The sequence below is a fragment of the Protopterus annectens genome, chromosome 7.part0 (assembly GCF_019279795.1).
Source record: "Protopterus annectens isolate FY-2018-M chromosome 7.part0, PAN1.0, whole genome shotgun sequence".
NCBI classification, from domain to species: Eukaryota; Metazoa; Chordata; order Ceratodontiformes; family Protopteridae; genus Protopterus; species Protopterus annectens.
Genome location: NC_056739.1, coordinates 1996554841 through 1996579720, shown reverse-complemented (window position 1 = coordinate 1996579720; position 24880 = coordinate 1996554841).

Sequence of the window (24880 nt, the reverse complement as noted above, 5' to 3'; positions counted from 1 at the left end):
GTGAATTAATCCTCACTTCTTTCTGAAAGTGGCCTCTGAAGCAAATCTTAATCAGACAATAAATTTACCAGTGTTCTTCCCAAACTTCTCTAAGAAAGGGTAATATATGCTACTTTTCCTGGATGTTCATTAGCCGCTTAAATTTTATTTACACTGTGCAAAGGATATCAGAAAACCTAACCAGCTTTTTCTCTCTTTTTCAAAAGCTAAATTGGAACACAGAGTCTCTAAAGTAACATTGTCCAGGTGGCTTTCTAAATGGATTGCTTTTGTTTGTAAATAAATGGGATTAACTTTACCTGGCAAACCAAAGGCTCATTCAGCTAGTGCAGTGGCCACCTGCACTGCTTTTCTGGCTAGAGTTCCCACTGATGTGATTTGTGCTTCAGTTACCTGATCTGCAGTTCACCTTTGTTTGCATTACAGGTTGGATGTACAGTCCAGATCTGGTTCATCCTTTGGCTCCACCATACCCAGGAATATCCTTCCTTGAGAACATCTGGGTTTTTCAGGTAGCTTTGGAATCTGTCCCGTTTGTTGAATCGGACAAAAAAAAAGACAACATCAGATACAAAAATTATGTACTAACCATAATGCTAAATCTGTACTGTCTTGTTTCATCTAGATCAACATCCTTCCCTTCATCTCCATCCTAAATTGTCATTCTTGTGATCTTGGCTGGACCAGATCAGGGGTCTTGTCTTTTGGGCAGCTTTTTTTGCTCTTACATTTTTCTGTGATTTAGCTAAATTGATTTCTTGGCCTATGCTGTTGTTGTGTTGTTTGAGTTATATTATGGTTACAAGCTCAATCTGAGGTAATCAGGGGACCAAAGGGAGTTATGAGTAGGGGATGAGTCAAAACCCTGGGCCCTAGCTCTTGGAAAAAATGTACTAAGGACAGATTGATAACCTAATTGCTGAACCAGATGAAACAAGATAATACAGATCTAACCTTATGTTAAGTACATAACCTTCATATTTTTTTTTTAAATAAAAAATAAAAAAAATAAATAAAAAGATAATACAGATCTAACCTTATGTTAAGTACATAACCTTCATATATGTGAATACACTGAATGGTTTGGAAACAAATGGGAGGGAGATGGCGGCATGGGTAGCAACTGGCAAGGGGCAGTTCAAGAAAGATGTTTATCTACTTAAAGTTCACTGAAAAGTATCAATGTATTGATTATAGGCATTATAAGAACCAGTATTATAAGATCCAGTATTATAAGCCAGAGCAAGATGAATGGAGTCAGATTAAAAGAGATGTATCCAAGTATGCATGGAAAGAGAAGTAGCCAAGAGTAAGCTAAAGCATTATGACAAGACCAATTAATGATAGAGGATTAGTAGTCACAAATTTAGAAGATTTTTGCACTGCATCACATTTTCATCTGTTATACTATTTATAAAATACACAGTTCAATCAAACTGGAAAGAGAAGCTATTAAGCTTGGGTAAAGAGTGTATGAGGATTCAAAAGCTGGAAATCCTGGTAAAGTTAGAATATAAAACCAATCAGCCAGCATATACAGTGCTATTTAATACAAGCTTGGATAAAAACCTTGGGTGAAAGCACTGGTTGTGCTGTAATTTTCATTTAAAACCAAATGGAATAACTAAGCCAGGGTGTGGGATAGACACAACTATCCTTGGAAATTGGCCTAACAAAAAAAAAAAATAATTACTTTTAGCAATTAAAATGAAATGTAAAACAGGATCCAGGAAAAAAATCTAAACAGCAAAACACCTCTGGAAACCAAGCACGGCCAAGGAAGAAAGCAGCTGAAAATATAATGTCATAAACACTCTACTTTATTAAAATGGAAAACAACTGATACGTTTAGCGTATTGTACAAAGAACAGAAATGCTTTTGTCCCACCTTGCTCTATATAGGACTTCATCATAATTAAATTCTTTCAGGCACATTATTTTTATACAATTAGATACTTGAGTAGGTCACAAGATACTACGTTGTCCAAGTAAAACTTTCTTCATTAAAATTTGAAGTACTATCTCCACTAGAAAATCAATGGTTTCAACTCATGCAAGGGGACTTGTACCTTTAATTAATTGCACAAAAAATACTCATAACTCATTGAAATATTCAATAAAATAGTAAAATAATAAATATTACCCTAGATTCCAAAAATCCTAAATTCATATGTAGAATAGGTAACTGAATGTGTACATAAAAAACTGCTTCCTTATACTAAAAGAACACAAACAGTCTTCATAACATAAAACATTGTATGTATAAAGTACCAATATAAACGTGCCAAAAGATTATATGTTGATTATTTAAAATAAATTGAAATAAATTAGCCTAGAATGAAAACTTCTGTTCAAGTCAAATGGTGTAAAACTAAACACAGAACAGCATATTACAGTTTTGCAGCTCTAAATTTCAATACTGGTATAATTGTTACTGAATCATTGATCCTGGGGGAACTGTAGTATTTAACTGTTACTGCCAATATAGTTCCTTATTCTCTGTGGAGGTTTGCCAAGCTCTTCCTCTTATATCTTTTTTGACTATTTCCAAGATACCAAATACAATTTTTTGAATGTTTTACAGTCCAGGGAGTGTTTGTAGAGGGCATTCATATCACATATTGTCGGGAAAACATTTCAACTCTTGTTGGAGGATCTTTGCAGACATGGCAGGAGATGGGAAGAATGCTGCCAAATTCAGGGCACAGAGGTGGGGTGTGAAGGAGTCAAAAATATTTGTTGTACTCCTTGTAAAGTGCTACAGCCATAGACTGCTGCAAGGGGACTATATCGGGTTTCAGTGCAAAGCTGAGGATTGGAACAGCCTAGCCAAGGCTGTCTCTGTTATGATTGGCATACCACACACTGGGGAGCAGTGTAGCCAACACTGCAGTGATCTAATGAGGCACAAGCAAGCACAACTTGACCAGTGGCTGTATAAGTTTAGAACTACTGACACCCCCCCATTTGTGTAAATATACAGATCAAGCAACTTTAAATGATATGGAATGCTGTACATAGCAAAGACTAGTATGCATAATGTTTTCATGCCGCTTTGTTCATTTTGTACTTTACAGCTGCAGAGGAAATCTTGGTGAACATGGAGGCACATGCCGAGAGGTTGAAGTGACTCAGAGAGGCAAAGGGTATGTATGTAGCACAACTGACCCCGATTGTAATAAATATACTGAGGTTCCATAGATTAGTATGCAGTTCAGCATGCATATCTTAACTGTAACATCAATCATGCATGATGTCTTCTGTAGCTCTTGGTAATTGTATTAGGCAACTGTAATAGTGTATTCAGATTATGTGGGCTCATTTCCCACAAGTAACCTATAGATTCAAATTCAACAAGTATCATTTTTACATTTGAAATGCAGCAATATTGGCTTTAATGACATGTCGTTAAGTTAATATGTAGTATTTTTAAAAGCATATATGGAATATGAGCACACTCCAAGGATTACTTGTAACAATTCACAATCATTTTGGGGAGTGTGAAAGATCTATAGCTAAGAAAAGCATATTTATTGTAGTAAAGCAGAAATGCAGCATTTCATGGTTTTAATCATCTTTTTTTCTTTTTTGTCTGACCCCACCCCTTCTCTCTCTCTCTCTCTATATATATATATATATATATATATATATATATATATATATTTTGTGCCTTACATGGAATCACATCTTTCTAATATCATACCTTTCTGACACAAAAAAATGCTTTTAAGCACAGAGAAGTAGGCCACCCACTGCAGTTCAGCCTTCCACCAGCTACTGCACCAACACCTAGCACTTCTGAGATGCAACCTGGGAGTTCTGCTTCCACAGTCCCTGCACTACCTGGCCCATCCACATCAGGTAGCACTGCCCTGGTTGCTGGTCCAATGGTACCTTCCAGGAGTACTGGTGGAGGCAGTGATTATGTCACCCACCAGGAGCTGCCAAAGATGCTGCATGATGTAATAGAAATTGGCATTGATGCCCACATCAGCTGCTTGGAGAGATTGCTCATTAAAATAGAAAAGAAATTCCCACATCAAGCAGTCTCACAGGGAACTGTGGAAGGGGACGGTGATGACAGTTCTGAGGGTGTGGACTAGATTCTCACTGTTCCATTTCTTGATAGACATGTGCCTCCAATGTCTTCAGCCTATGCCCACTCATGGTGTTCTCCAAACTTTTGTATCCATCACCATCCCTGTGTCTGTCTTGTTTGTCCTGTTTACCTGCATCTGCTTTCTCACTTACCCTACCTACTTCACTCTCACATCCTTATGTCCCATCTCCAACATTCCTCTCTTTTTGAAACAAACAAAAAATAAACACCTAAACAAAAAAAAAATAGTCTCATACATAGCTCTCCACTTTGCATATGTGTCTTCTTGACACACTACATTTGGTCCAATTGGCCATACAAATTATTGTGTTGTCACCCATCTGTGTTGTGATACAGTCCAAATTCATCAAATTCTCTCTACACGTGCACATTATTGTGTTGAAGAAGTGGAGATCTATGGTTCTTTCCTAATTCCCTCCTTCAGATTCCTTTATTGCTTTGTTCTTCCCCCTACTTGCCCCCCCCCCAATTTCATAACTTCCCTATCTATCCCATTTTCACACCTTTAGTCTGGTCAACAATTAGAATTACACACTATACACATATGACCAGAAATCATCCATAATAAAGCCTTCACTTTTTGTCCTCTGCATTTGTGTGGAGTTTGGCATTGTGCACCAATCTGCTGCACTACTCTGGTTATCTCTGCACAATGATGCTTAAACATGCTGCACTATAGGAATACAAGAATTAAAGCAGAGTAAAGGCACTACTTTGAAACAGTTAGTCTGAGTTCAGTACACTGCTGGATGTAACAAAGTATAAATTCCTATGATGAGTGTTGACAGAAATTGCTTGACTGAAGTTTTATTTTTTTGCCCATAGCATCAAGGGTTTGATTCCAGATGCCTTTCACATCATTTCTAACTGTGATGTTATATGTCTATGATATGTTTAATCACCCACATCTTAGCATTTGCCACAGTTATGAGTCCTCATGGAGATATATTTGATACCGGCCAAAACAAATGATTTGCATTGACATCCATCTCCACAATTATGACATATTTATCCAACCTTCTTTTGCTTGTCATAAGCCCGTTGTCTCCCTCCTAACCCTCTGTACCCCTGTGTCAGTCATTTCATGCTGCATGGCAGGTTAATAATAAAAACAGACCAAGAACATGTCCATGAATGTTGCATGACACCAAAAATTGTTATGTGTATGTCCATCTCTCCTTGTATGCACCCTTTAACTCCCACCCTTTGTTAAGGGTGTGTATCAGTTAGGCTGATGGATGTACTTGTCATCTCATGGTTTCTGCATACTGTCATGACTCTGTTGATGGATAATGCAAATATGTTATCTTCATTCAGTGGGTGATCACTGCTCCTGTAGTGAGCAATGTTTCAATATCTGCTATAGGATTCCCTTTGTGCCATGTTCATGTGATGATGGACGACATGTTCATCTAATAAAATGTGGAAACTCTCCTTACTGTGAAGGAGCATACTACAAACACTCTTCAGGATATCTGGTCCTACACAAATAGTTAGCATATCTGTTGAGTCATACTAATCAGTTCAAAAGATTTACCACTCCTTGTCATTTGTAGAAAAGCTGTGCACACAATTAACTTGTGGTTTGCAGTGAGGCCTGTAAAACAGCTAGTAGTTGTATAAGTGTATTGGGGTAGGCATTACTGATACAATTTGTGGAAGACAGACACTTTAGTGTTTTTATCGATTGTCACATTTTGCAATCCTGATCACATTTACTTTTTAAATGACATCCTGACACCATTTATAAAAAAAGAGACATCTCAATTTGAACCTTGTTCACGTGTGCTCTGACTAGAAGCTCACTGCTCTTATGCATTGTGAAACAAAAAAAGCTATACAACCAATGTATTTTCCACATTTAGTACTGTCCAGAGTGCTGACGATGGTGCATCACTGCAGAGCCTGTTAGCGTGAAGGAAGGTGAATGAAATTAAAGTGAAGCAGAGACAAGTTTGCTCTGTGCTTAACATAGTGCAAGTGGGGAAGACAAGGCCAACAGTTATGTATGAAATAAAACATTGGCTCCAACATTTCACAGACAGATTGCAGAATACACATCATGCTATCTGCCAGCAATTTCTCCAATAACATATCTAGCAAGCTTGACATTTTAAACATTAACAACAAACAGATTTGATCATTTGAACAGATCAGTTGATGATGTAGTGACTTCTGTTGTATATAGTGTATATATATTTCTTGTGTTATTAGTTTTTTGAATGTTTCCTTTTTGTATGTACTGTTTGTTTTTGTGTGTTTGATTGGATGTATTGCTGTTAACATCTGAAAATTCAAATAAAGAGATTTTTTTGGGGGAAAAACAGATGTATTTTGCACTTAACCACAATCAGGTCAGTTACTGTATATCCCATTTTGTGCAAGTTTGGAATTGAGCACCAGTGGACACTGCTATTTCATAAGTCCAACTTAAATTCATGAAATTCAAACCATGCATGCACTAATATTTTACCATCATCTGTGCAAATCAGCTGCTCTGCGATGTGCTTTGTGAAGAGATGTTAAACATGTCTAACTCTGGTTACTGGACTGTAATTCTACACCACATGGAAGTGCATTCATAAACACAAGAGAAGGGCAGTGACACGTGTGCCACACTGAACAGCAAATACAATGAAGCATACACTAGGCAGAGAAAGTGTGCTGATGACAATGGGCATAGACATGAATTATAGGAATGAAGAAAGAAGAAGAGGACGCCATAATTACAGAATATAACTGCATTGTTACTTTTGGTATGGGTGTATAGTAACACTGGACATTGGTCATCCAGGATTATATCCCACTGATATTGTCAGTTACTTGTATTAATATGGACTTACTTTCATCTGAACATGAAGACACATAACTCCATCATTGCACTACTGTTGTTTCCAAAGTGTCTGTGTGTGTGCGTGTGTGTGTGTGTGTGTGTGTGTGTGTGTGTGTGTGTGTGTGTGTGTGTGTGTGTGTGTGTCTGCACACGCAGGCGTGCAGTGTCATCTAAACAACATCCTGAGAAACAGCCACATGTCCATCTCCCTTGTGTAATATGCATTCATGACAGCTTATTTCACTTAGGTTGCCAGGATGTATTTATATGTCCTTTTCCAAACTGCGCTCACACAATCATATCACAAGTCTTGGCTTTGCAAACAAGTCTTGTAATATTATATGTTACCTGCAACACTATGATGATGTCATCCCCTATAAAGTGCCCTCTGACAGTGTTAAAGGCAGACATCTTTGGTGGTGTGAGCATTAAATACTGTGTTCTCTAGCTTGTGTAATTAGATAGGTAGAGGTTCTATTATCAAAGATGTCAACTTGTGTGATTGTCTGTCTATGTCTGAGTGTGTGTGTGTGTGTGTGTGTGTGTGTGTGTGTGTGTGTGTGTGTGTGTGTGTGTGTGTAGACAGAAAAGTATGGGTTCAAGTCCTGCTGCCCTCACTCAAGTAGCATTCAGAATATACTCCAAAATGAGAAATACCTCCAACAGGCTAAAAGTTGGGAACTCCTCAAAATGTAGAAAAAGTCAGCCAAAAAAACAAAGGCATGCCAGAGCCAAGGCTTAGCAAATGCTGATATTTAATAAAATATGTAAGCACTTTCAAACAGAGTTCTTTTTCAGACAAGTTAAAAATGTAGCAAAACCAACTTTTAAACACATAGCAATTAAAAACAATCATTTTGCTTATAGCAATTACATATGCAAATCCCTTGACTTTAAAACTGGTTTTAAAGAGACCTATTCATTAATACCCAGTTTTATATCAGCACAGAACTTAAAAATCCAATATAATTCCCTTTCTTCTGTATAAATTTTTAAATCACCTCCATGTTGTCCTTTAAACACAGTTTCTACAAACATAAACATAAAACTATGTGAAGGTCCTGATGCATGCACGTTAAGCTAGAGCACTGGCTAAATCACTTCTCATAATAGCATATTTATGCTCACGTATTCTTTCATAAAATATTCTATTAGTTTTTCCTAGTTAAAAACTTTCACATACTATGCTTGCTGCTAAATAGTCAATGTTTCTAGTTTTACAATGTGCATGTACCTTAAAAACAAATCTTTGTTTAGAAGCAGGATGTATAAACAGATTTGACATTTCTATAAAAGGATAATATTTACATCCACCACATAGAAAGGTACCAAAAGGTAAATGGCTATCTGAAGTGTCTTTCTGACACAATTTGGACTCCCTTTGGCAGAGCCCTCTTTTTAAAGACTTCTTGTTCTTGTTCTTATATGTATAAAAAGGGGAAGCTCCCACTATACCCTTAATCCTATCATCCATAGTGAGGATGTTCCAGTTAGAATCTATTACATGTTTAACCGGACTAAAATCACTAGCATAAGGCAATACTAATGGTATATAATTATTCCTTTTCTCTTCTACTGACAAAAACCTCGTTACATTTTTTCCAGAGAAATAGGGGAAGCTGTACTAGCCCATAATTTACTTACTTTTTCTACCATTCCACTTATTTCTCTATTACTATACCATCTGGCCATAAAATCAGAAGATAGTGATTCAAGGTCAGTTTGAAAACCCTCTTCAGTGTTGTTGGGCCATGAGACTCTCATCCCTTGACCTTTCAGGGCATTCCTGTAAACATGGGGAGGATGCATACTACTATGCTGAAGCAATGTGTTTTTCCTGCATGATTTTCAATAAAGTCTAGTAAAAAATTCGCCATACTGTCTTTTTGAACAAGACCATCTAAAAATATAACCTCTTTCCTGGATATATGTGAAGTAAAATGCAGGAAAGAAGTAGTATTATTTAAATAATCAATGAAGTCAGCTAGCTGTGACTCGTTACCTAGACAAACCAGAGCCACATTAACAAACATCCTATAGATTGAGTCAACAGAAATGGTCTGGATGATCCTGGGAAACAGCTGGAGACATCATTATATTCCAGTCAACAAAGTAAAAGTATACTTAAAACTCAGATGTTTAATGTACTGAGTCACTAGCATATAGTACTGCATGTTGGAAGGACATGTGACATGACAGAGGTGCAGCTAGTTTACAGCCTGCTGACAATGGCCACCCAGCATCCACCATGAATGAATAAAATTAGTTAGTACTCACCCTCCTCCCTAAGGTTAGTTAGAAAGAAGAGTGATTACTTCTAGTTATCCTGGTGTGGTTTTTAGGCTAACTGTACTCAAGCCACAACTGTATTAGTCAGGCACCAAAATCCATGTCACTGAAACTTCAAATTTGGGTTAACGTTTCCTGCTTTAACTAAAAAAAAAAAATCTATATTTATATTAATATCCACACTTTTAATGTAACAGATGCCCCATCAAACATTTTTCTACAAATATTTTTATTCTACAATTTTAAGCATTACAATTCTTTCAGTTATTAGTCTATTATCTCACCAAACAATGCATCATTAAACTACACATGGAACACACACAAAGATCTGGCCGTGTGTTTACATGTGAAAAAACATCAGTGACCGTGCAAATGAAGGTCAGGAACATCAATGCTGCCAAATATTTTCAGGATCATTTCAGGAGGTCCTCAAAAAAAAACAAACATCTCATTTACAGACAACCCCATCACAGAAAAGCTTTTATAGAAATACTATTACATCTTCATGGGTGGTGTACTTACTGCTGTGTGTGATCTGCAACATCACTAAGGAAAATAAGCATATAAACAAATGGCAAAAAATGTCCTGAACTGTCATATACCAACCTTTTCTTCCTACCATTCTGCAGAAAATGACAAATCCCCTCTCTCTCTCTCTCTCTCTCTCTCTCTCTCTCCTCTCTCTCTCTGCTTCAAGCGGGTCTGGTCCTTCCTTCCTTCTCAGCTCTTCTTTTGCCAAATATACATACAGCGCAGAGCGGAACGGAAGGGTGTTTTTTTTCTTTCGCACAACATCTACAGGGCCTTAAGTCAGCTCTTCCGGTCGGCCCGGCGCTGCATGAGTTGGACACTACCCTACTGTCCTATAGAATAAGAGAGAACCTTTGTATGGGCTATTAAACACATACTCTTCTTCCCATCTAGCTAGTACCATGTTGGCATAGCTATTTGCACAGGAAGTGCCCATAGCTACACCAACTTTTTGTAAATAGTAATTTCACTGAAACATGAAAATATTATTTTCTAGTACAACCTGAAGAAAAAGACATATCAAATCTATCTCTAATATCTAAATCACTATGTAAAGTTAGAAAGGACTTAATCATATTAATACCTTCTAGATTAGGAATGCAGGTGAACAATGACTCCACATCTAGGGTATCTGGTAAACAGTCATTCAGGTCAGCATCATTGTCTTGAACAAACCTATATAGGTCATTTAAAAATTGCTGTGTATCATTAAGCACAGTGACTACATTGTTAAGTACCGGAAGTAATTGCTTATCTATAAATATAGAAAAAGGTTCCATTATCCATTTCCTCCCTGAAACTATTGTCCTGAATGGAGGTGAGACTACATTTTTATGGACTTTGGGAAGGCCCTGAAAGACTTGTCATATCACAGGATATTCAACACTCAAATATTGTGAAAATTGTTCAGTAATCAAAAAATTTTCTAAACAATCACGAATAGTGAAGAAAATCGTGCATTATATATCCCCATATATAATAAAACTAAATTTTCTCATAGACAGAAACATCATTTAACATCTCATAAATAGTTTACATAGTAATCACTATCAAGCAAAACAGTAGCTCCACCTTAATCTGCTCTCTTTATAATAACACTATCATCTTTCGCTAAAGCCATTAGGGCTGATTTCTCTTCCTTATTTAAATTATAGAACTTACATCCCTTAGGCTTTTCAGAGCAAGGTGTAGATGTTCCCGAAAATAATTGAAATAAATCTGTTCACATTTCCTACAGAACACCTCTAAAGTGGAGTCTGTAGGTGGTTGAAACAAGCTCATTTTTTTTAAACATTTCCACTTATAGAATAGTCAGGGTTGTTAAAAATGCAACTTTAAAGCTACATTTCTGATAAAGAGTCAAACTAGTCAACACTTCAGAGAAGTCTGACTTCTCTGCTGGCACAAAAGTCAAACCTCTTTCTAGTAATAATATTTCAGCTTGAGACAGTACCTTTTTAGAAAGACTGATAATCAGGGACTCTGCACCATCTTCCACACACGTTTGAGCGTTGTACCCAATGTTTCGTCGACATACTGATGACCCCTCTTTCTGCCTCTGCTTGGGCTCCTTTCCCTTTGTCCTTCCCCCATCTTGATCCATTTCATTGGTAAGGGCAGTTTTAAATCCCCAAAAACCTGTTGAGAAGAGGGAACTTTTCTCCTAACATCTTGCTGCTGCAGAACGGAAGTCCCTCCTACTGTGTCGGCAATCACAATAGGTCTTTGCTTTGACGTAGATGCTGAATCATTGGTAGAGGCATTAGACCTGAGATTTACATCTACATTACAAAGGGAAAGGAGCCCAAGTAGAGGCAGAAAGAGGGGTCATCAGTATGTCGACAAAACATTGGGTACAATGCTCAAACACATGTGGAAGATGGTGCAGAGTTCCTGATTATCAATCTTTCTAAAAAGGTATTGTCTCAAGCTGAAATATCATTACTAGAAATAGGTTTGACTTGTGCCAGCAGAGAAGTCAAACTTTTTATCAGAAATGTAGCTTTAAAGTTGCATTGACAACACTGACTATTCTATAAGTGGAAATGTTTTAAAAAAAATGAGCTTGTTTCAACCACATACAGACTCAACTTTAGAGGTGTTCTGTAGGAAATGTGAACAGATTTATTTCAATTATTTTCAGTAGCATCTACACCTTGCTCTGAAAAGCCTAAGGGGCATAAGTTCTATAATTTAAATAAGGAAGAGAAATCAGCCCTAACTGCTTTAGAGAAAGATGATAGTGTTATTATAAAGAGAGAAGATAAAGGTGGAGCTACTGTTTTGCTTGATAGTGATTACTATGTAAACTGTATTTATGAGATGTTAAATGGTGTTTCTGTCTTTGAGAAAATTGAGTTTGATTATATATGGGATATATAATGCATGATTTTCTTCACTATTCATGATTGTTTAGAACATTTTTTGATTACTGAACAATTTTCACAATATTTGAGTGTTGAATATCCTGTGATACCATTCTTTCGGGGCCTTCCCAAAGTCCATAAAAATTTAGTCTCACCTCCATTCAGGCCAATAGTTTCAGGGAGGAAATGGATAATGGAACCTTTTTCTATATTTATAGATAAGCAATTACTTCCGGTACTTAACAATGTAGTCACTGTGCTTAATGATACACAGCAATTTTTAAATGACATATATAGGTTTGTTCAAGACAATGATGCTGACCTGAATGACTGTTTGCCAGTTACCCTAGATGTGGAGTCATTGTTCACCTGCATTCCTAATCTAGAAGGTATTAGTATGATTAAGTCCTTTCTAACTTTACATAGTGATTTAGATATTAAAGAGATAGATTTGATATGCATTTTTGAGGTTGTACTAGAAAATAATATTTTCATGTTTCAGTGAAATTACTATTTACGAAAAGTTGGTGTAGCTATGGGCACTTCCTGTGCAAATAGCTATGCCAACATGGTACTAGCTAGATGGGAAGAAGAGTATATGTTTAATAGCCCATACAAAGGTTCTCTCTTATTCTATAGGAGGTTTGTTGATGATGTGGCTCTGGTTTGGCTAGGTAACGAGTCACAGCTAGCTGACTTTATTGATTATTTAAATAATACTACTTCTTTCCTGTGCTTTACTTCACATGTATCAAGGAAAGAGGTTATATTTTTAGATGTTCTTTTTCAAAAAGACAGTATGGGAAATTTTGTTACTAGACTTTATCGAAAATCATGCAGGAAAAACACATTGCTTCAGCATAGTAGTATGCATCCTCCCCATGTTTACAGGAATGCCCTAAAAGGTCAAGGGATGAGAGTCTCATGGCTCAACAACACTGAAGAGGGTTTTCAAACTGACCCTGAATCACTATCTTCTGATTTTACGGCCAGATGGTATAGTAATAGAGAAATAAGTGGAATGGTAGAAGAAGTAAGTAAATTAAGGGCTAGTACAGCTTCCCCTATTTCTCTGGAAAAATTGTAACGAGGTTTTTGTCAGTAGAAGAGAAAAGGAATAATTATATCCCATTAGTATTGCCTTATACTAGTGACTTTAGACAGGTTAAACATGTAATAGATTCTAACTGGAATATTGTCACTACGGATGACAGGATTAAGCGTATAGTGGTGGTCTCCCCTTTTTATACATAGAACAAGAAGTCTTTAAAAAGACGGCTTTACCATAGGGACTCAAAATTGTGTCAGGAAGACACTTCAGATAGGCATTTACTTTTTAGTACCTTTCCATGTGGTGGATGTAAATATTGTCCTTTTACAGAAATGTCAAATCTGTTTATACATCCTGTTTCTAAACAAAAATTTGTTTTTAAGGTACATGCACATTGTAAAATAGAAACATTGTCTATTTAGCAACATGCATAGCATTTTAAAGTTTCTATTTAGGAAAAACTAATAGAATGTTTTATGAAAGAATACGTGAGCATAAGTATGCTATTAGGAGAAGTGATTTAACCAATGCTCTAGCTAAACATGTGCATGCGTCAAAACTTTCACATAGCTTTATGTTTAAGGTTGTAGAAACTGTCTTTAAAGGACAATGTGGAGGTGATTTAAAAAATTATACTGAAGAAAGGGAACTGTATTGGATTTTTAAGTTCTGTGCTGATAGACAACCAGGTATCAATGACAAGGTCTCTTTAAGACCGGTTTTAAAGTCAAGGGATTTGCATAAGTAATTGCTATAAGCAAAATGATTGGTTTGTTTTTAATTGCTATGTGTTTAAAAGTTGGTTTTGCTACATTTTTAACTTGTCTGAAGAGGAACTCTATTCAAAAGTGCTGACATATTTTATTAAATATCAGTCTTTGCTAAGCCTTGGCTCTGGGATTCCTTTGTTTTTTTGGCTGAGCATTCAGAATATACTTTTATACTGTTAAATGACTCCACAGCAATGTCATACAGCCCTCCCTACATCCTCTTCTCAACAGACACTGATGATGTCATCCCTTATAAAGTGCACTATGACACTGTTAAAATCAGACTTCTGTGGTGGCATGAGCATTAAGTACTATGTTCTCTAGTTTGTGTAATTAGGGAGGGAGGGGTTCTAATCTCACAGCAGTCAACTTATGTGTGCGTCTACATCTGTGTGCATGTAGTCACAAGAGCACGAGTCTAGGGCCTGCCTCACTCAAGTAGCATTTAGAAGATACTTTTAAACTGCTACATGACTCCACAGTAGTTTCATACAGCCCTCCCAACATCCTCTTCTCAACATATACTGATGATGTCGTCCTCTACAAAGTGCATTCTGACACTGTTAAAGACAGATTTGTATGGTGGCACTAGTGTTAAGTACTGTGTTCTGTAGATTGCGTAATTAGATAAGTAGGGATCCTAATCTCACAGGAGTCAGTCTGAGTATGTGTGTTCATTCAACTATCAGTCTGGAGACAATTTTACACTAGGATGTGAGTCCACAGCCAAGTTTGACACTCTTGCCAACACTGTCTTCTCTGTATGCAGTGATGATGTCATCCTCTATAAATGCACTCTGACACTGTTAAAGACAGACTTGTGTGGTGCAGCTAGCATTAAGTACTGTGTTCTGCAGTGTGTGTAACTAGATAGGTAGGGGTTCTAATCTCACAGCAGTCACCATGAGTGTGTTTGTGTGTTCATTCAACTATCACTCTGAAGACAATTTTACACCAGTATGTGAGTCCACAGCTATTTCAGACACTTTTATCCAAACATCTTCTTCTTAGTATACACTGATCATGTCATCCTCTATGAAGTGCACTTTGACACTGTTACAATCAGACATCTGTGATGGTGCTAGTTGTATGTTGTACAGAATATAGCTTCTATACCTACACAGGTGCGGTGTTCAAATCTGAACTCAGTCAAATGCTGTATGTGTGTGGTTGGTGTTGTATTATGGCCATTGTATGATGTTTTTAATCTCTTTTCATTTGACTCATACTTAGGAGAACCTTTTACATAGACCCCTGAATCATACATCCCCTTTTTCCCTCTGTCCATATAAAATCTATTCTGTGGAACACTAAGGATGTCATCATCTCAAAGATACATACACACATTGTGAAGCAGAGCCCTTCCATGACCCTCTGCAAGCCATCTCCAGACACTGGATGTGCGATTGCTAATTCTGTCAAGGGGTCATGCACATGTCACATATGGACAGAGGCAGTCCCTATTAAATTAAACACATACACACATATGCCCATACCCTTACTATCTTCCATCATGTACATATTTGATTTGTGTTTAAATGGTATAACAATAGCTAGGATTTTATGTGCTCTTGGCCAGTAGCCTAGCATTCTCTGATCCTCTGAACATTACACATATCAATGTTGTTGTCATCCACATAAGCTATGTTGAGTTGTGAATGTACTGTATCCCTACAACAGTGTATTCCAATCTGTGATTTGAGCTACCATATTGATGGCCTCTGCTGCCATTTGGCTACATGTTCCTTTCATAACAACTGTAGTAATATGCCTCTTGAGGACTGTTGACATCAGATGATGCTATGTATATTGTGAATTACTAAGGCCTTTGTTCTTCTACTGCAGTATATCAACATTCTACACAGTTATCATACAACCAGCACAGTGACAGATGCAGTATGGTACAGGTGTGCGTGTATACACCTAGCATCTGTAAATGTTATCTGACATACAGCAATATTACATCATACTGATTACATGAACTTATATGCCTGGGTTCATCCACGTGTTGTAATATTGTTATATAGACAAACATATGACGTGGGATTCATTTGCAACCTTTTGGAATTCATTGTATACAATATTGTGTTGCTGTTCACAAGGATTATGCAGATGATTCCCGATACCATTGTGTGAATATCAGCATTTGTGTCATTAACCATTCTGCAAGAGCAGCATCTGCCTCAGTTGTCAGGTGTCCATCTATGGAGACAGGGCTCACACACACACACACACACACACACACACACACACACACACACACACACACACACACACACACACACACACACACACACACACTTCCACTAATAAACATGTAGACATATTTATTTATTTATTTTATTTTACATTGTTTTACTGGGAAAGCCAGACTGGGATAAGACCCATTTTCAGTGGAGGCCCAGGGAGAAAAGCTCCACATACAGAGATTATACAAAACTTATACAAGAAATTATGCAAAAAAATATACAAGACTTACAGTACACCAGAAATTATATTCTATGCTATTATAGCTGACATTTGTATTACACAATCATCTGATATAATTCCTTATTGTTGTGTAGACATTGTAGTTTCTCAAAGTAAGCTGAGGAATGGTTTGTAGGGGGGAAATTGGATTGAAAAAGATGAGGTTAAAGATTATCTAGACATGACAGAGAGCGGATATTATGAAGTGGTCAGGGAAGAAAAAAAAGTATTAAAACTAGTTAGCCTGCAATAGTACAGGAACAAAGCCAGGTGTCATTAAGATAATTTTTAAGAATCTTTTTGAATTGATTGGTATTTGTGTTGGTTCTGATGTGAGGTAGTGAATTCCACTTTGTTGCTACATAATGAGGAAATAGTGAGTCCCCTGCCGTATTAGTGGATTTGGACGTGTGTAGTAGAGATTTAGTTGCTGAGTGAAGACTTCAATTTGTGGTTTGGGGCTGGGGAATATTTAGAAGGGCAGGGTTTTTACAGGTTTATATTCTAGTTTGTGTACTAAGGTTAATTAGTTATAGGATAGAAGTTGTGGGAGTTCTAACCAGGAGAGTTTGTTTAAGGAGTGACACTGGTGGGTATGATGTGGGCAGTCAGTTGCAAATTTAGCTCTTTTATTGTAGCATGTTTTAGGTTTAATTAAATCTGTCTTTTTAAGGTTGATGAGAATTGGGGAAGCATACAGAAGTGTTGATAGAAGATGGATTCTAGACATGGCAACCCTAGAGGTGTTAGTTAGATATTTTTATTTCTGTAAAGAGTAGCCATTTTTTGTGAAGTGCTATATGTAGGTCAAATCTTAGGTTGTTATATATTATTACACCTAGTAGTTTTGTGAATCGGCATTAATTTTAGTATTATTCCTAGCTGTAATGTAGAAGGTGCTGGGGGGGGTCTTGTGGGTTGGACGATCATGAGTTTTGTTTTTTCAGGGTTGAGTATGAGCTGATGGTTAGAGAGCCATAGCTCTGTATCTAAGAATGATTTTTGGGTTATGTCATGGAGGTGTTGCAGGTTATTAGTGGCACATACTGTATAAGTGTTGTGTCATCTGCATATTGGATAGTTGAAGCCAGTGATGCAGCACTATGAAGGTTGTTTGTAAAAATAGTGAAGAGTAACTGGCTAAGAACTGTGCCTTGAAGTACTTCTAATGTGCCGAGAAGGGGGGGGGGTAGGACATTAAGCCATTTTACAGATTGTTGATGGCCCTTTAGATAGTTTTGGAACCACTGAAGTGCAGAGGGGCTGAGGTTCAATTTGGAGAGAGAATTTAATAGTTTGGGGTGGGAGACCGTATCAAAGGCCTTGGACATTTCTAGAAAGACAGCAGAGACTATTTTACCATTGTTTCTGAGTTAGTTGATGGTACTGGTGAAACTGAGGAGTGCAGTTGTAGTACTATGATAGGACCTAAAACCATGTTGACATGTTGCTAACATGTTTTTGAAGGTAAGATAATGAATCAGTTGGGAGTGGATACATCTTTCGAGGAGTTTAGATAGTGGAGAGAGAATATCGCTCGGTCTGTAGTTGGTAAGCTCTGGGGAATTTCTGCCTTTATGTAAGGGGATAATGTGTGCGATTTACCATATTGCTGGGACATGTTGTTCTGCTATGGACCTGTCAATAAAGATCAACACTGGATAAGATATAGCTTCAGCTGCTAGTTTTAAAAATTCAGCTGGTAACTTGTCAGCTGCTATTGAAGAGGGTTTGAGCTTTTTCATTAGTTTCTTAATGGTAGCGTTGGGAACAGGCTGAAAGGAGAAGGAGTTGGAATTAATACTGAGAGGTTTGAAGGCTAGTGATGGTTCTGTGGAATTACTATAATTAGAGATGGTACGCTCTCAGTGAAGTATTTATTGAATTCTTCTTTAACGGTGGAAGGAGAGTGGGGTATTTTGGGGGAAGGGTAGTGGAATGCCCTGGGTGGAGAACGGCATTTATGCTATTCCAAAATGGTGGGGGATTATGTTGGTGTTTATGTTGCAGGTTATAGTAAAAGTTCTTTTTATCTAGGTTGCTTTAGTGTTTAGCCTTGTTTCTAATTTGCTGGAATGTGATGTGGTTGATTTGAGTTTTACAGGTGAGACATGTTTACCAAGCTTTGTCTCTTTTCCTAAGGAGCATTCTGATGTTGTTAATTAGCCATTGTGTGTATGTGGCTTTAATATGAATTGACCAGGGGGGGGTAATTTGTTTAGAATTTCAAGGAAGGTACTGTTGAAATAATCTACTGCAGCTTCAAGGGGCAGGTTTTTTAGTAGAGACCAGTTACATTTTTTAGGGAATTGATTAAGTCTTGGGCGTTATAGTGTTTTTTTTTTACTGTGGATTTGGTTGAAGGTGGTGAGCTTGACAGTATTGATGTTTTTTCTCAATAGATAGGTCAGTATATGGTCACTGAGGCTGTCAGGTAAGCAGCCACTAATCTGATAATTGTGAGGTTTGTTGGTTAGTGTTCAATCCAGTATAGATTGATGGTTGGAGTTTTTATCTATCCATGTAGGAGCTTGAATGAGTTGTGTGAAGCCATAGAGGTTGATGTGATTGCTAGGGTTATGTGAATTACAAGTTGTCCAGTCTATATTAAAGTCACGCATAATGATAGTTTCTTGGGCTATGGAATTTGATATAGACTTTATGATGTGCTCTATAGTGGAGATGCTATTTCTGGTTGGGGCATAGGTAGCTATAATGGATATGGATTTGTTTTGATTAAGTTGAAGTTTAGTAGGTAAGATTTCTATGTTTTCAAGGTTATCTATGTTACGGCTTTGGGGTAAAAGTGTGAGACTGCTCTTAAATAAGATGGCTACTCTTCCACCTCTTTTTATCTTCCTGTCTGCTCTAATAATGTTGTAACCAGGTGGTGTAATTTCATTGTCAGTAATGTGTACTTTTAATCAGGTTTCTGTTAAAACAACAATATCAGGGTTATAATGGGATAGCGTGGCATGTAATTCTTGAACTTTGTTGACTGCTTCACATGTTTAGATTTAAGTTTAGTATTTCAGAGCCTTTTAGTGATAGATTGGATATATCTTGTATTTGAGGGGGTGGTGAGGAGGTATTCTGGGGGCCTGGGTTTGGGTAAATGTTTCCACTTATAATAAGTTTGGTAGCTATGGTTACTAGTGTCTGAAAGAATGCTGATATATGCTTATGAAACTTAAAAGGGATATTTTGGGGGTTTGATTTAATATGGTGTAGTCTGTATGAAGTGTGATGGAGTTCTGTTACATTTAAGGTGGATGGAGATATTAAGATGGAGTAGTCAGTTAGGTATGGAGAAAAGGTAGATGTAGCTTTGTGAAGAGAGTGAGGGGAGACTATTTGTGAATGGTAGTTTGTTAAGTGAACCACAGTTTTTAGCAGAGCTAGTAATATACAATGTATTGATAGCATTTTGTAATGGTAAAAAGGGTCTTCTGTTTGGCCTCATCTTACTCTATTACCTTTCACACTCTAGTTATTTTCTCCAAACACCTTAGCTCCTTTGCCAGTTTTCTCCAGTAAATTCAATCCCTCTTGCCTATTTTGTTTACCCCTGCTTTCAGTCAAACCTTTTGTATATCCATTCTCCATATGTGTAGTAATGGATGGGCGTTGTTAAGTTTAGTGTGGAAATGTGAGCTATTGTATAACTGGAAATTGTATAGATGGTGATTGGTAGATACGGGTGAGTGGGAGTGGTTAAGTTTAGGATACATTTGAGAGATTTAGGGCAGGAGGGAATGGGGGCAGGGTAGGGGAGTGGAGTGAAGGCCGAGCATAGCAAGGGTGGAACAGAGTGGGCAGAGCCAAGTTCTGTGACAGCAAAGCAAGGGACAGTCAGTCACTTAGACTACCAAGTACTGTGGAAAGTATCTATGCATCTATATACAACTGATGTAATGATGTGAAATAGGTAGAGTTGTTAACAGTTCCACTGTGTCGCATGTGATTCACACCAAATGTTATATTTGGAGGTGATATACAGCCTGAAGTTCAGCTGTAGCATGGGTACAATATAGTGTGACTGTACTACGTCACAGATATATCACTACATCATATCAGTGTTACCACTTGATAATTTGCATGAACACATATGGACGTATGTCAGGATTTCATGGCAGGATAACATTTTCACTGGGGACAGTGATCATGTGGCACATGTGCTTAGTGTTGATATGTACTTATAGAAGGTGCGCCATTTATTGTTTAGTATGTGTACAATATCACAGTGACAGCTTCCACAATCATTAACAGTAGACTGCATTGCTGTACTTTCTGTACACATGGGTATAGTTTATACACTGCCATCAGTCTTGCATACTGCTGTGACATTCATTATAAGAGATCAAATCTTAATTCACACATCAGTTGCAGATATCCATTGCTATTGCATGTGGCAGATGCATGCAATACTCGGCTGTGTGTAGGGAATCCACTCATAATAGTGTGTTGTTTATAAGTTTTGTTATCTGTGTGGCTGATACCTGCATCAACCAAGGATGCTTTAGTCAAATGTATCACATTTGACACAGTGAGCTCCCACACATCTTGTCTGCCATACATGTTCTTTGGGAAGCATACCCACTGGGATTTGACAATGCAGACTTCCCTTCAAGGTGTTCTACTAGATGCATGTGCGATATATCTTTCTACATTGCACCCAGTAAATACACAGGTCAGTGACAACATTGATGGCATGGGTTTGATTCTTGCAGGTGTGGATTTTGGCTAATGTGTCATGCATACCCCTCAACTGGCCAGGACTGCCCCTGATTTCAACTCCAGGTTTAACACTGTCCCTCTTTACCCCTCTAAAAAGTAATCATTTTTGGGGAATGGGTGGTGAATTTCTTTTACAGAATTCCAACAATCTTTACAATTGTACATGTCTGTTCCTGCAGAACATATAATAAGTTACACTCACATATTCTGTCACTGCTGCCAATTAATGGTCATAATATTTTAAAATTGTCCTAGATTGAGCCTGTTTCTGTCTACATTTGTCCATGAATCTGTTGTACTGTGTCCATGATTGGTTAAGAGGTATGCTGACATGTCAGTCATATTCAAGCAAGTCATTTTACAGATCTTCACACTATGCACAAACCTCCTGTTGTATATACTGTCCTCGCTAAATATCCTCTCCAGTGAGCATGTCAGTGATATTTGTATCATAACCATTCATCTCCACTGACATGTAACCTTGTTTGACTGTCACATATATACTATCATGTGCGATGATATAATAAACTCAAACAGGAGGTGTAAACAGCAGTACTTACTGTGCTATCTACATATGTGCTTAATGTTAGCCTACTGACTTGTCTTGGAAATGTACATACATTGACATATCCTATCTTGGGGATATTGCCATATTTAACATACCCTGTTCCTCTTTCTTCATTCCTATCATTCATGTCTGTGCCCATTTTTTATCAGCACACTTTCTCTGCCTAGTGTATGTTTTATTGTATTTTCCCTTGCTGTCCACCCCCCCCATTACTTCATTCTGAAAATAATTGTTGTAGTGTACATTGCACTCAGTACACTTTTCTTTAAAGTGTTAATATTGCTGTTATTGTAGTATTTTCACCTCTGGTAGTCATTGTGACTCTCCATGCAATCTCACTGAGCAGGTTTGCTCACAAACAAACTTGAATGCTTCCTATTTCTGTGCTTGTGCCGCTCTGCACGTTTTCCTAGGGGCACCACTATTGCTGGCCATGAAACCGTGCTTGTACACATGTAAGTGCAATGAGCACCATTAATATGTGATAAGAGCTGCTGCTCATCACACTAACATGTAAACTCTGTGTAGGCTTTTCTAGAAGCCTACACAGAGTTTATTGAATTCTTGGGCATGTGTATTTTGCTATGGCATATAAAATGGCTATATAACTTTTTTTTTTCTGAGAAGAGTATTATTTTTATTTTCTTTCATAAGAACATGCAAATTATGTATTTGAGATACATACAGTTTTTTTAGGCTGCACAGATGTGAAAAGTACAGGTTTGTTGGGAAATGAATGGCAAAACATGCCACCAAAATGGCTATAGAAAACTACTGGTGGTACCTAGAAAATAATGACAACATTAAATATTAAAGAAAATGTTTCAAAATAGTATGTCTTGTTTTTAAAACACCTTTATTAAATTATCACTGAAGACATAGGCAAACATATATTAACAGAAAATAAAACAAACCATATTAACATTTTGTTCTGTTTACATATATTATGCATCACATATCTTTTCTTTCTTTGTAGTTATCATCAGTCCAACATTACATAAATTGGTGAATTCCTGCTTTCCCATAAACCTTATTCCTCCTCTTCCTGAACATTATTCTGCATGTATTGTTTTCACAATATGCATTTATTTCTACGTAATTTCTTCCTTCCTTTTTCTAAAAATCCCTCTTACCTTTTTTATCTATTTTATAATATTCAGTACTTAAAACATAGTTGGCTTAGATTTCCTTTTCCATTTTCTAGTAATTGCTTTTTGGCAGCTAACAGAATTAGACTTAATAAGGCCTTACTACTGAGCAATTCAGATCATGCGCCCTAGCTCAAATGAATTATTTCTTTAGATACAGCCAATTGCTCACCCAATACTTCTGACAGAGTACTCTGTAGGGGATTTTGAAAGCCTGCCAACTCATTTTACCTCCAAAACATTTGTTCCTACTTACTTCTTTCCCCCCTGTCATATCTCCAAAATTTGCTATCTGCCTGAGGAAAAATTCTTTGAAGTCTGCTTGGGATATAAAAATAACTATTCAAACACTTCCAAGAAAGGATCCTAAACCTTCTGGACTTAGTTGTATACTTGGGAGCCAAACATATGTTCTCCATTGTTCTCTTGTAAATTATTTTCCAGTCTCTCTTTCCAATCATTTCTAACCTCCTCTGATTGATTCTTACAGTTATCAGGCAATATTTTATATGTCCTACTAATTATTCCTTTTTTAACAGATGCTTATTTTCTAGACTTGACTAAAAACTCTATAAGAGCTGGTACTTCACTTAGAACTCCCCTATACCTTTCAGTTTGCCTATATTATGATATGAATCCCTGGTAAGGAAGGCAGTCTCTATCCTGCAGTCAAACCTTCTGTTTGGCCTCATCTTACTCTATTACCTTTCACACTCTAGTTATTTTCTCCAAACACCTTAGCTCCTTTGCCAGTTTTCTCCAGTAAATTCAATCCCTCTTGCCTATTTTGTTTACCCCTGCTTTCAGTCAAACCTTTTGTATATCCATTCTCCATTCTTGTGTTGGATGAGTTCTTAGAATACTTTCTGTTACTTTATGAATATAATATTATTTTTATTTCTGACAGCATCTGTATGCTTTTTTTTAAATACGGAGATTAAAATGAGTACTTCCCATTGCTCTGATAAAGAACTTAGCAGAATGAATGACTTCAACACAGTTGTAATGGCACACCAAACAGTCAAGACCCAGATAAAAGTGGGAAATGGACTATAAATATTTAAATTATGCCAGTGACTGCAAATTGAGTAAAATAATTGCTTCAATAAAGGATGTTCAAAGTTCTCCAAGAAGGTCTACAAAATATATACACCTGATATTGTATTAGTAATGACCTCCACCCTTGAGGTGAATTTTGTGACGTCCATGTCTTGAACACTTAACAAATTAGTTATGATCAGATACCCAATCATAATCATCTACATTAGATACTTGCTTAAAAATAATAATTAGTTTATTCATTTTCATTTGCTATAGACCATAAAGCACTGATCCATAAGGACCTTTGTCTGGTTTGGTTCATAGGTGTGTACTAGGCTAATGGCCCTGAAGTCTTTACAAGCCTAGCCCATAGAAGTGCCCTGGCATCATGCCACCCAACGTTAGCTCCCAGTGCCTTTATCAAGTAGAGCCACTGCAATGATCCCCAGGGTGAACTTTCTATTTTCCATCCACTCATCAAGATTTATCTTGAAGTGGCCAGTGAGGTGCTCTGATTGACATGTATGGAAAGTCTATTCCAGAGCATGGGCAGTCTCTGGGTTATGAAAATGTCCCTCCAGCATGGTCTGTTGATTGTGGTAATGAGGTTGAGGTCTCTGGAGCGTGTGGTATGGAGGGATTTGGATTTCTTTAGATGTAGCATTTCTAACATAGCTGGGTCAGACATGGCTTTGTAAGTTAAGCAGAGATCACCTCTTAGAGTTTTTTGAGACTGTCCATGTAGGACATGTGTTTAAGGCCTAAGATCCTCTTTGTGAGGTACTTTTGTGGCATTTCCAGCTGTTGCATGTGTCTACTAAGGTACATGCCAAATGGGACATTATACTCAATGATTGGCCTAATGAGGGAAGAGTAGAGAGAGATGATGACCTCTTTCTTCCTGGATGGACTGGTTGAACTGGCAGTGAACAGAAAAGCAGAGTGAACCTAAGAGAA